Here is a 9,816-nt window from a genome sequence, read left to right on the forward strand (position 1 = left end):
AGACCCACTCGTGGCGGTGACTTTACGAGACCCCGCGCGGCTGCCCGGTCCGTCATCCTGCCGCCCGACGTCCGCACCGGGTGTTCAGGGGAAAAGTGTCCGGGACGAGGTGCAAAACGCCGCTGATGCCCCGTGTGAGGCTCGAACTCACGACCTTCAGATTATGAGACTGACGCGCTGCCTACTGCGCTAACGAGGCTCCCGGTAGCCCTACCGCTCCACGGCCTTTGGAGAGATGCTCGCCCTCCGCCCGCCCTGGGTGCTGTCAGTTTCTCGAACGATGCTAAAATACGTGTCCCCTTCCCGGCCCCCCCCCTCGCAAACCAGTGGAAAAATGCACATTTTTAGAGTGTTCCAGACACAGTAAAATCCACTTGGCTAGACGCGTTGGCTCAAGCCTGTAATCCTAGCACTTTGGGAGGCGGAGGCGAGAGGATTGCTCAAGGGTTCGAGACCAGCCTGGGCAACTTGGCGAGACCTCATCTCTCTACAACAAATCAAAAAATTAGCCGGGTGTGGTGGGGCGTGCCTGTAGATCCAGCTACTTGAAAGGCTGAGGCAGAAAGATCGCCCGAGCCCAGCAGGCAGAGGCTACGGTGGCCGTGAGCGTGCGACTACACTCCAGCCTGGATGACAGTGAGACTACTCCTATTCAAAAAAACAAGGAAAAAAAAATCCACTAGAGCCCTAAATCGTACACATCGACTCCCTCTTAAATATAAAAACGGACGTTCCATCATTGCTACCATAAGCGTAACGAAAAGACCCGCTACCCCGAACCCTCGGGGCTCTGAGCGCCCTGGGGTGGTCCTCGGTGGTCCCTCGGGTGTTCCCCCACGCTTCCGGACCTTCCCAGCAGCCCCGCCCCCCGCGTCCCGACCTCAGGAGAGGCAGAGTCGCCTGGAAAAGGGGCGCACGGGACGCCTGGACACATCTCGGTGGACTCTAGACAGGGCCGAGTGGCTGGGGCAGCCCGCGCTGCATGTACCTGTAACCTGCTGGTTCTGTGTGAGTACATGGCCCATTTCTTTTTTTTTTTTTTCTTTTGAGTTGGAGTCTCACTCTGTTGCCCAGGCTGGAATGCGGTAACACTCTTCTGGCCACTCCAGCGTCGATCTGCTGGGCTCCTGCATCTTTCCTTCCAAGTAGCCGACCACGCTCTCTACCGTCCCCGGCTAATTTTTGATTTATTGTAGAGATGGGGTCTCCTCAAGTTGCCCTGGCTGTTCTCCAACCCGTGGGGACCCATTTTTCAATCGAGAGACTGTAAGACGCACGGTGGTATATCCTTGAGAAATTGCTGCCGATGACTTGCCTTTCCCACCATCAAGGGTTAAGACAGGGACGGCTCCAGGACTGGGGTCCATCCTACTCCAGCGCCCTCAGTGCTGGGGCAACTGTGGGGAGTCAGATGGAGCTGAGACACCTCCCACCCACCACCCGGATGCCCGTGTATCCCGGGCAGTGCTGGGTCTTGCTCAGCAAACAGAAAAATCCACTCCTTGGCAGGCCTCTCCCAACGCCCCACTCTTGGGGCCACCTCCTGGGAGCCACCTCCCGGAGGTCTCAGCAGCAGGGAAGGGGCTGTCCACGCTGGTCCCTAGAATACAGTACGAGTACGTGGTGAAGGGCATCTTCTAAGAAAAATAGCCAGACAGATGCGTCCTGAGCCTCTCAGGTCCACACCTGAAAAAAATTCCTCTTGGATATCCCTGCACTCAGACGCCTTGTTTATCAATGCCTCCTCCACGCTGTGGTGCAGGTGCTCTTCCTTGGAATAATAATAAACAAAGCAGACTCACCGTGGAACTCATGTACCAGTACATAATGGCTCTGCTGACTCATCATCGGTCCCACGGAGACCCTCAAGCCAGCCCCACCTCCCAGCACCCCCCACACCTCCCACCTGAGCCTCCTCTTCCCAGCCCCATGGTCCTGCCTGCTCCCCCTGGGATTGGTCCGCTATCTCCTCTGCCGGGGCACCCACCTCCCAGTCCTGCCACTAAACAGCTAACCCTGCCCCCTTGTCCTCAAAAGGCGCCTCCCTCTAGACTCTTCCCCATATCTTCCCCCAGAGGGGAGGGAGGATGTTTGCTGTATTATAGCACCATCTCCTTGTTTTGTTGTAAGCACTTGCTTCCTTTTAGACCAGCCTCACCAGACATATCCCATCACCGGATGTGCATGGCATCGGCCGGGCTGTAATCCTGCACTTTGGGAGGCCGCAGTGAGTGAACTGCCTGAGCTCGCGGATTCGAGACCCGCCTGGGCAATTTGGCGAGACCTCATTTCTACCATAAATCAAAAATTAGCCGGGCATAGTAGCGCACACCTGTAGTTCCAGCTACTTGGAAGGCTGAGGCGGAAGGATCGCTGGAGCCCAGCAGGTCGGGCTAGGTGACAGAGTGAGACTCCCACTCAAAAAGAAAAGAGAAGAAAAAACCATCATGGTATCAGTGACTGTTCATTAACTCAATTATTGGTATTGGGTTTTTTGTTTTTTTGTTTTTTTGAATGGGAGTCTCACTCTGCCACTCAGGCTGTAGTGCAGTGGCATGCTCATGGCCACTGCAGCCTCGACCTGCTGGGCTGCGGCGATCCTTTGGCCTCAGCCTTCCAAGTAGCCGGAATTACAGGCATGTGCTACCACGCCCGACTGATTTTTCGATTTATTGTAGAGATGAGGTCTCGCTGCCCAGGCGGGTCTGGAACCTGCGGGCTCAGGCAGCCCACTCACCTCAGCCTCCCAAAGGCGAGGGATTACAGGCTGAGCCACCTGATTTAATTTTTTTTAAATTAGCTGTGTGTGGTGGCACATGCCTATAGTTCCAGACAGAGGTGTGGTGGGACATGCCTGTAGTTCCAGCTACTTGGAAAGGATCGCCTGAGCCCAGCAGGTTGAGATTGCAGTGGCGGTGAGCATGCCACTACACTCTAGCCTGGGCAACAGTGAGACTCTGACTCAAAACAATAATAATAATAATATAAATCTACCCCTTACCAAGCCATATACTGGCTGGTAAGGATCTGGGTATAAAAAGATTAATAAAACACAGTTTTTTCCCTAGAAGGGCTTAGAATTTATTTAAATATACAATTTGGGCCAGGCGTGGTGGCTCACAACTATAATCCCAGCACTTTGGGAGGCCAAGATGAGAGGATTGTCTGAGCCCACTGGTTCAAGACCAGCCTGGGCAACTGACAAGACCTCATCTCTACAATGCATCGCAAAATTAGCCCAGCATGGTGGCGCGTGCCTGTACTTCCAGCTACTTGGAAGGCTAAGGTGAAAGGATCACCTGAGCCCAGCAGGTAGAGAAATACATATGTATTTCTGTAAATAAATGTACACTGATGCTTATGTTCAGTAAGAAAAACATTCCAAATTCATAACACAGTGACTACCTCTGAAGATATGAGGGATGTGGAGAGTGATCAACAGAAGATCAGCTGGGCTTGGTGGCTCAGCCTGTAATCCTGCGCTTTGGGAGGCTGAGGTGAGTGGATTGCCTGAGTCCGTGGGTTCAAGACCCACCTGGACAACTTGGCAAGACCTCATCTCTACAATAAATCAAAAAATTAGCCGGGCGTGGTAGCGCACACCTGTAGTTCCAGCTACTTGGAAGACTGAGGCAGAAGGATCACCGAGCCCAGCAGGTCGAGACTTGGTGGCCGTGACTATACCACTGTACTCCAGTCTGGGCGACAGAGTGAGACTCCAACTCAAAAAAAAACCCAGAAACCCATTTTTTGTTTGTTTTGAGAGGGAGTCTCACTCTGTTGCCCAGGCTGGAGTGCAGTGGTATAATCACGGCCACCAAGTCCCGACCTGCTGGGCTCAGGTGATCCTTCTGCCTCAGCCTTCCAAATAGCTGGAACCATAAGTGTGCACCACCAAGCCCAGTTAATCTTTTTTTTTTTTTTTTAAGTTGGAGTCTCAATCTATCGCCTAGGCTGGAAGGCAGTGGCATGCTCACACCCACCGCAGCCTCGACCTGCTGGGCTCAGGTGATCCTTCCGTCTCAGCCTTCCAAGTAGCTGGAACTACAGGCATGCACCACCACACCTGACTCATTTTTTGACTTATTGTAGAGATGAGGTCTCCCCAAGTTGCCTAGGCTGGTCTTGAACCTGAGGCTGTCCCCTCGGTCTCCCAAAGCATTGGGATTATAGGCATGAGCCACCGGGCCCACCTAAATGAAACCTTTAAAAGGAAAAGGGAGAAAACCTATACACATGAAAATATAAATAACAAAGTTGAAGTATTACGTTGGTAGCACGTGGCAGGTTCTGGAGGAAGAGATGATGACAGCCAAGAAGAAGTTAGGGCTAGCTTCCGAAAAGCAGGCAGGAGGACATGAGTCAGCAGCCTTGGCTTTTACAGACGGGAAAACACCTGCAAAAAGCAAGCAGAAAACAGGACGCCAGCCCCAGATCGCAGCAGGAAAGTTCAAATAAAAGGTGAGGAAAGTCACCTAGTACGTGTGTACATAGAATATATGCACCAAATATATGTTTGCAGTTGTCACTGATTCATTCAACAATTACAAGTTAAGCAACTACTATGTCCCAGGCAGTATGCTGCGTCTGGGCTAAAACAGAGAACTAGTAATTCCAACTAATAACACCCTGCTATCTAATAGGGAAATCATCCAATAAACAGATAAGCACATAGACAAATGATTTTTCATTGTGATGCTTTAACAACAAGTAAAACTGAGGTAGGGTAGCTAGCACAGGTTAGGCATGGAGAGATGAATTTCCCATAGGTAAGTTTTAGGACGTGTTCAGAGATTTTGTTTTTGAGTTGGAGTCTCACTCTGTCTCCCAGGCTGGAGTGCATTACCATAATCACGGCCACCACAGCCTCGACTTGCTGGGCTCAGGCAATCCTTCCTCCTCATCCTTCCAAGTAGCAGGAACTACAGGCATGCACCACCATGCCCAGCTAATTTATTTATATTATTATTATTTTTGTAGTTGGAGTCTCACTCCGTCACCCAGGCTGGAGTGCAACTCACGGCCACCCCAGCTTTGACCTGCTGGACTCCAGCAATACTTCCGCCTCAGCCTTCCAAGTAGTCGAAACTACAGGCATGTGCTACCACGCCCGGGTAATTTTTAATTTATTGTAAAGAAATTTATTGTAAAGAACTTGACTTCTTGCCAAGTTGCCGGAGCTGGTCTTGAACCCGTGGGCTCAGGCACTCCTCTTACCCCGGTCTCCCAAAGTGCTGGGATTATAGGCTGTACTATCAAGCCCGGCCAATTTATTTATTATAGAGACAAGATCTCACCAAGTTGCCCAAGCTGGTCTTGAAACTGTGGGCTCAGGCAATCCTCTCACCTCGGCCTCCCAAAGTGCTGGGATTATAGGTTGAGCCACCGTGCCCGGCCCCAGAGATTTTTAAAATTACATTTTACTGCTGGCCAAGCTGGCAGCCTACCCCACCCCCTTAGCCAAATCAAAAGAGAATACCACCAGATGTAAGGCTAGCTCGGTGGCTCAGTCTGTAATCCCGCGCCTTTGGGAGGCTGAGGTGAGTGGATTGCCTGAGCCCGCGGGTTCCAGACCCACCTGGGCAGTGAGACCTCATCTCTACAATAAATCAAAAAATCAACCGGGCATGGTAGCGCGTGCCTGTAATTCCGGCTACTTGGAAGGCTGAGGCAGAAGGATCGCTGGAGCCCAGCAGTCTAGGCGACAGAGTGAGACTCCAACTCAAAAAAAAAAAAAGACTAGGACAGCCCAATCTTTCAGTACATAATCACTAAAAATCCTTCAGGTTCCCTGTCGAAGATAAAAGGCTCAACCGCACCCTTTAACTGATCAAAACCATGGAAAAGATAATCATTGTCAGGTTTATTGAAAAGAGTAAAAGGTGTGGTTTCCTTTCTGCCCAAGCCAGCTCTGGCATTTTTTATTTTATTTTATTTTTTATTTTTTTGAGTTGGAATCTCACTCTTTGTTGCCCGGCTAGAGTGTTCACGGCCACCGAAGCCTCAGCCTGCTGGGCTCAGGTAATCCTTTTGCCTCAGCCTTCCGAGTAGCTGGAACTACAGATACACACCACCACACCCGGCTACGCACTTTCTTTTCTACCTTCTTTCTCTAATAAACTTTGTTTTAAAACTTTGACACCAGGTGTAGTAGCTCACACCTATAATCCCAGCACTTTGGAAGGCCGAGGTGAGAGGATTGCCTGAGCTCACGGTTCAAGACCACCCTGGTCAACTTGGCAAGGCCTCATCTCTACAATAAATAAAGAAATTTGCCAGGCGTAATGGCACATGCCTACAGCTCCAGCTATTTGGAAGTCCGAGGTGGAAGGATCACCTGAGCCCAGCAGATCGAGGCTTTGGTGGCTGTGAGTGAGCCACTGCACTCCAGCCTGGGCCATAGCGTGAGACCTCAACTCAAAATCAAAAAACCAAAAAAAAACCTTTGTTGGCCACTCTAAAATTCATTTTAGAAATAAGCCAAAGAATCCACACGTTTTGTGCCATACCCCATCCGGCATCAAAACCAACACAATCTTATAACAGAGAGACCTGATTTAGTCTACATGAAGAAAGCTTCGGGGACATGACATTCATAAATCAAAGGAAGTTTAGACGAGAGGAGAACACTTAAGAGGAGAATATTCTAGAAAGAAAGGACAGTTGGTTGTTCCTGGCTGACTTAATAGTCAAGACGAGGAAAGAGTCTGCCAGGCCATGGTCCAGGCAAAGACGGGAAGAAGCACCATATGCCAGAGATCAGGCTCAGCAGGGCACGGGGGACAGGAGGTCGGCTCAGTGCAGGTAGTGATCTGAGCCAAAAGTGGAAATGTAAGATGGAGCCAGAATCTGGACTCTTGGAACACCAGTGAAACACTCGGGAATTTGAGAATGACTTGGTGATGAAAGTGGTGCCTTGGGGGCAACCCCCTCAGGTCTCCTCCCACTGTGGAAGCTTTTCTGTCTTCTCACTAAATCCTACTTTATTTACTTATTTTTTGAGTTGGAGTCCTACTCTGTCACTCAGGCTGGAGTGCAGTGGCATGCTGACACACCTGGCTTAAAAGTGAGATGGAGGTGGGCGCGATGGCTCATGCCTGTAATCCAAGCACTTTGGGAGGTGAAGATGAGAGGATTGCCTGAGCCGAGGGGTTTGAGACCAGCCTGGGCAACTTAGCAAGACCTTGTCTCTACAATAAACCAAAAAATTAGCCAGGTGTGGTGGTGCATGCCTGTGGTTCCAGCTACTTAGAAGGCTGAGGCAGAAGGATTGCCTAAGTCCAGCAGGATAAGGCTGCGGTGGCCATGACTGTGCCATTGCATTCCAGCCTGGACTACAGAGTGAGACTCCAAGACAAAAGAAAAAAAGGTCGGGCGCAGTGGCTCAGCCTGTAATCTCAACATTTTGGGAAGCTGAGGACAGAGGATTGCCTGAGTCCAGGGGTTCAAGACCAGCCTGGACAACTTCATGATACCTCCTCCCTACAATAAATCACCAAAACTAACTGGGCGTGCTGGTGTGAGTCTGTAGTTCCAGTTACTTGGAAGGCTGAGGCGAAGGATTGGCTGAGCCCAGCAGGTAGAGGCTGTGGTGGCCTTGAGCGTGCCACTACACTCCAGCCTGGTTGACAAAGAATGAGACTAACCGTAACCCTAACTCAAAAAAAAAAAAAAAGAAAGAAAAGAAAAGAAGAAAAGAAACGAGCCAAAGAATCCATGGGTTTTGCAGCACACCCCACCAGGCATCACCGACCATCTTCTAGAACAGAAAAAGAATAGCAGTGAGAGCTGAGGCAACAGTTGGTAGGAGTGGAAAGGGACCCAAAAAGAGACTAGGTTGGCCAGCAGAGAGAACCACTGTACATTGAATCCTGAAAATACTTTTACAGTCCCTGAGTACAAAGAACAATAGGGAGGGTGGGATCATTCTAAAATGAGGAACCAGATAGAAAGGGTCATTTGTTTTAACACCATGGTGAGGCTTTCCAATTGTGAACTCTTTGTTAGTGGGAACTGATAACATCTAAGGAATAGGGCCAGCGTTTTTCCATGGGTCGCCTCAAGGTCACAGAAAGTGGTATTTTTTGGAGTTAGGAAAACTACATTTATTTGTACGAATTCTCAGAATTTGGATGTGAAAAAATGGGATCTTACCCGCTGCTCAGAAGAAACAGTCATATTAACCGGAAAGAAGGGAAACATTCAAAGGTTACACAAGAGGCGAGTGGCACCTTGACAGCTGCATACCAAAGGTGTAAACAGCAAGCCTACAGAGTGTGTTTAGAATTAAATAAACAATGTGACCTCAGTCCATGGGTGAGAAACAATATTTAAACCCTCAAAAAACAAAAATGGAGGAATAATTAAAAACAACAAAAAAGAAACAAACACGTAAACAAAAACAATGGTGGCACCTCTGTCGGTTCCACCAGCTGTCACACATCAGTCAAAACAGCCCGGGGACACGTGACCCACGTGTCCACACCCGCAGGCGCCGCTGTGCTCCTCCCGAGGTCGCGCGGAGACTGCCGAGCTACCCCGGGCGGGGGAGACACACTGACCTCCCGAGAGTCCAGGCAGGACCTGGCTACAGCCTGGGAGGCGCAGAGCGTCAACCTTAAATCCCTCTAAACCCTTTCAGAGAAGGGCTCCCGGCACTCCTCCTCAGCAAGATTTGTTTGTTTACTTGTTCTAAAGAGCAAGCTCTGACCCCACGACTGACTGAATAGCCGACCAATAGTCGCCCAGACCACAAAGCCGCCGGCCTCTCTCGCCCAATCAGAGACAGGAGGGGCGGGACAGGCGCCGCCGGCCCGAGAGGCCGGGCGGGCGCCCCGCAGGCCTTGCCCTCCATGTTGAGTGTGGCAGGACAGCCCCGGGTGCGGTGCGGGCCAGGTAATATTTCTGCTCCCTTGATCACACTCTTGGACATCGCGAGACGGCGTGACCTAAGGCCACTCGCATCCCCGATGCGGGAACATCACAGTGGTTTCCAGAAGTTACATCATTTCCCCCACGGTTGAGGTCATGCCATGGTATGAAAAAAGGAATAGGGTGGGAGTTACTGGAAACTGCCACTGCTTGGCTTTCTAGAATGAATAATTATTTGATCTGTCAAATGAGCCGGGCGGGTCGTGGCTCACGCCTGTAATCCTAGCACTTTGGGAGGCGGAGGTGAGAGGATTACCTTAGCCCAGGGGTTCGAGACCAGCCTGGGCAACTTGGTGAGACCAATAAATAGAAAAATTAGCTGGACGTGCTGCCATGCGCGTGTAGTTCCAGCTACTTAGAAGGCTGAGGCGGAAGGATCGCCTGAGCCCACCAGGTCGAAGCTTGGTGGCCATGAGTGTCCCACGGCTCTCCAGCTTGTGCAGACTCCCTTCAAAATAAAAATAAAAACACCATGAAATTCCCAGAGAAAACACTGAATAAATCAAGATGAAAGATGTGTTCTTTTTTAAGCTATATATATTACTTCAGGGAACATTTATGTTTGTATTATGATTAAAGATCATACTATATGCATATTTACTTAAAAAATCATGAGTAATGTTAACATACCACTCAATATTGTTCACTACATTAAACATCTACTAAACTGCAATCTCTTGAAATCACAAGAAACATTTTACATATACCTTAAGCACATTTCTGCTTTCTTTTCTTTTTTTTTTTTTTTTGAGTTGGAGTCTCACTCTGTCGCTCAGGCTGGAGTGCAGTGGTATGCTCACAGCCACCACAGCCTCGACCTGCTGGGCTCAGGTGATCCTTCAGCCTCAGCTTTCCAAGTAGCTGGAACTACAGGCACGCGCTAAC

General features: G+C 49.9%; 1 non-coding gene across 1 annotated transcript; it reads right to left on the reverse strand.

Annotated features, from left to right (window-relative positions):
• Positions 1-126: 126 nt before the first annotated feature.
• Positions 127-199, reverse strand: TRNAM-CAU. The gene has a single exon. It is a non-coding gene; the product is annotated as a tRNA-Met (tRNA).
• Positions 200-9,816: the final 9,617 nt, after the last annotated feature.

Source organism: Carlito syrichta, unplaced genomic scaffold (assembly GCF_000164805.1).
Source record: "Carlito syrichta isolate Samal-C Ts95f unplaced genomic scaffold, Tarsius_syrichta-2.0.1 Scaffold304337, whole genome shotgun sequence".
NCBI classification, from domain to species: Eukaryota; Metazoa; Chordata; class Mammalia; order Primates; family Tarsiidae; genus Carlito; species Carlito syrichta.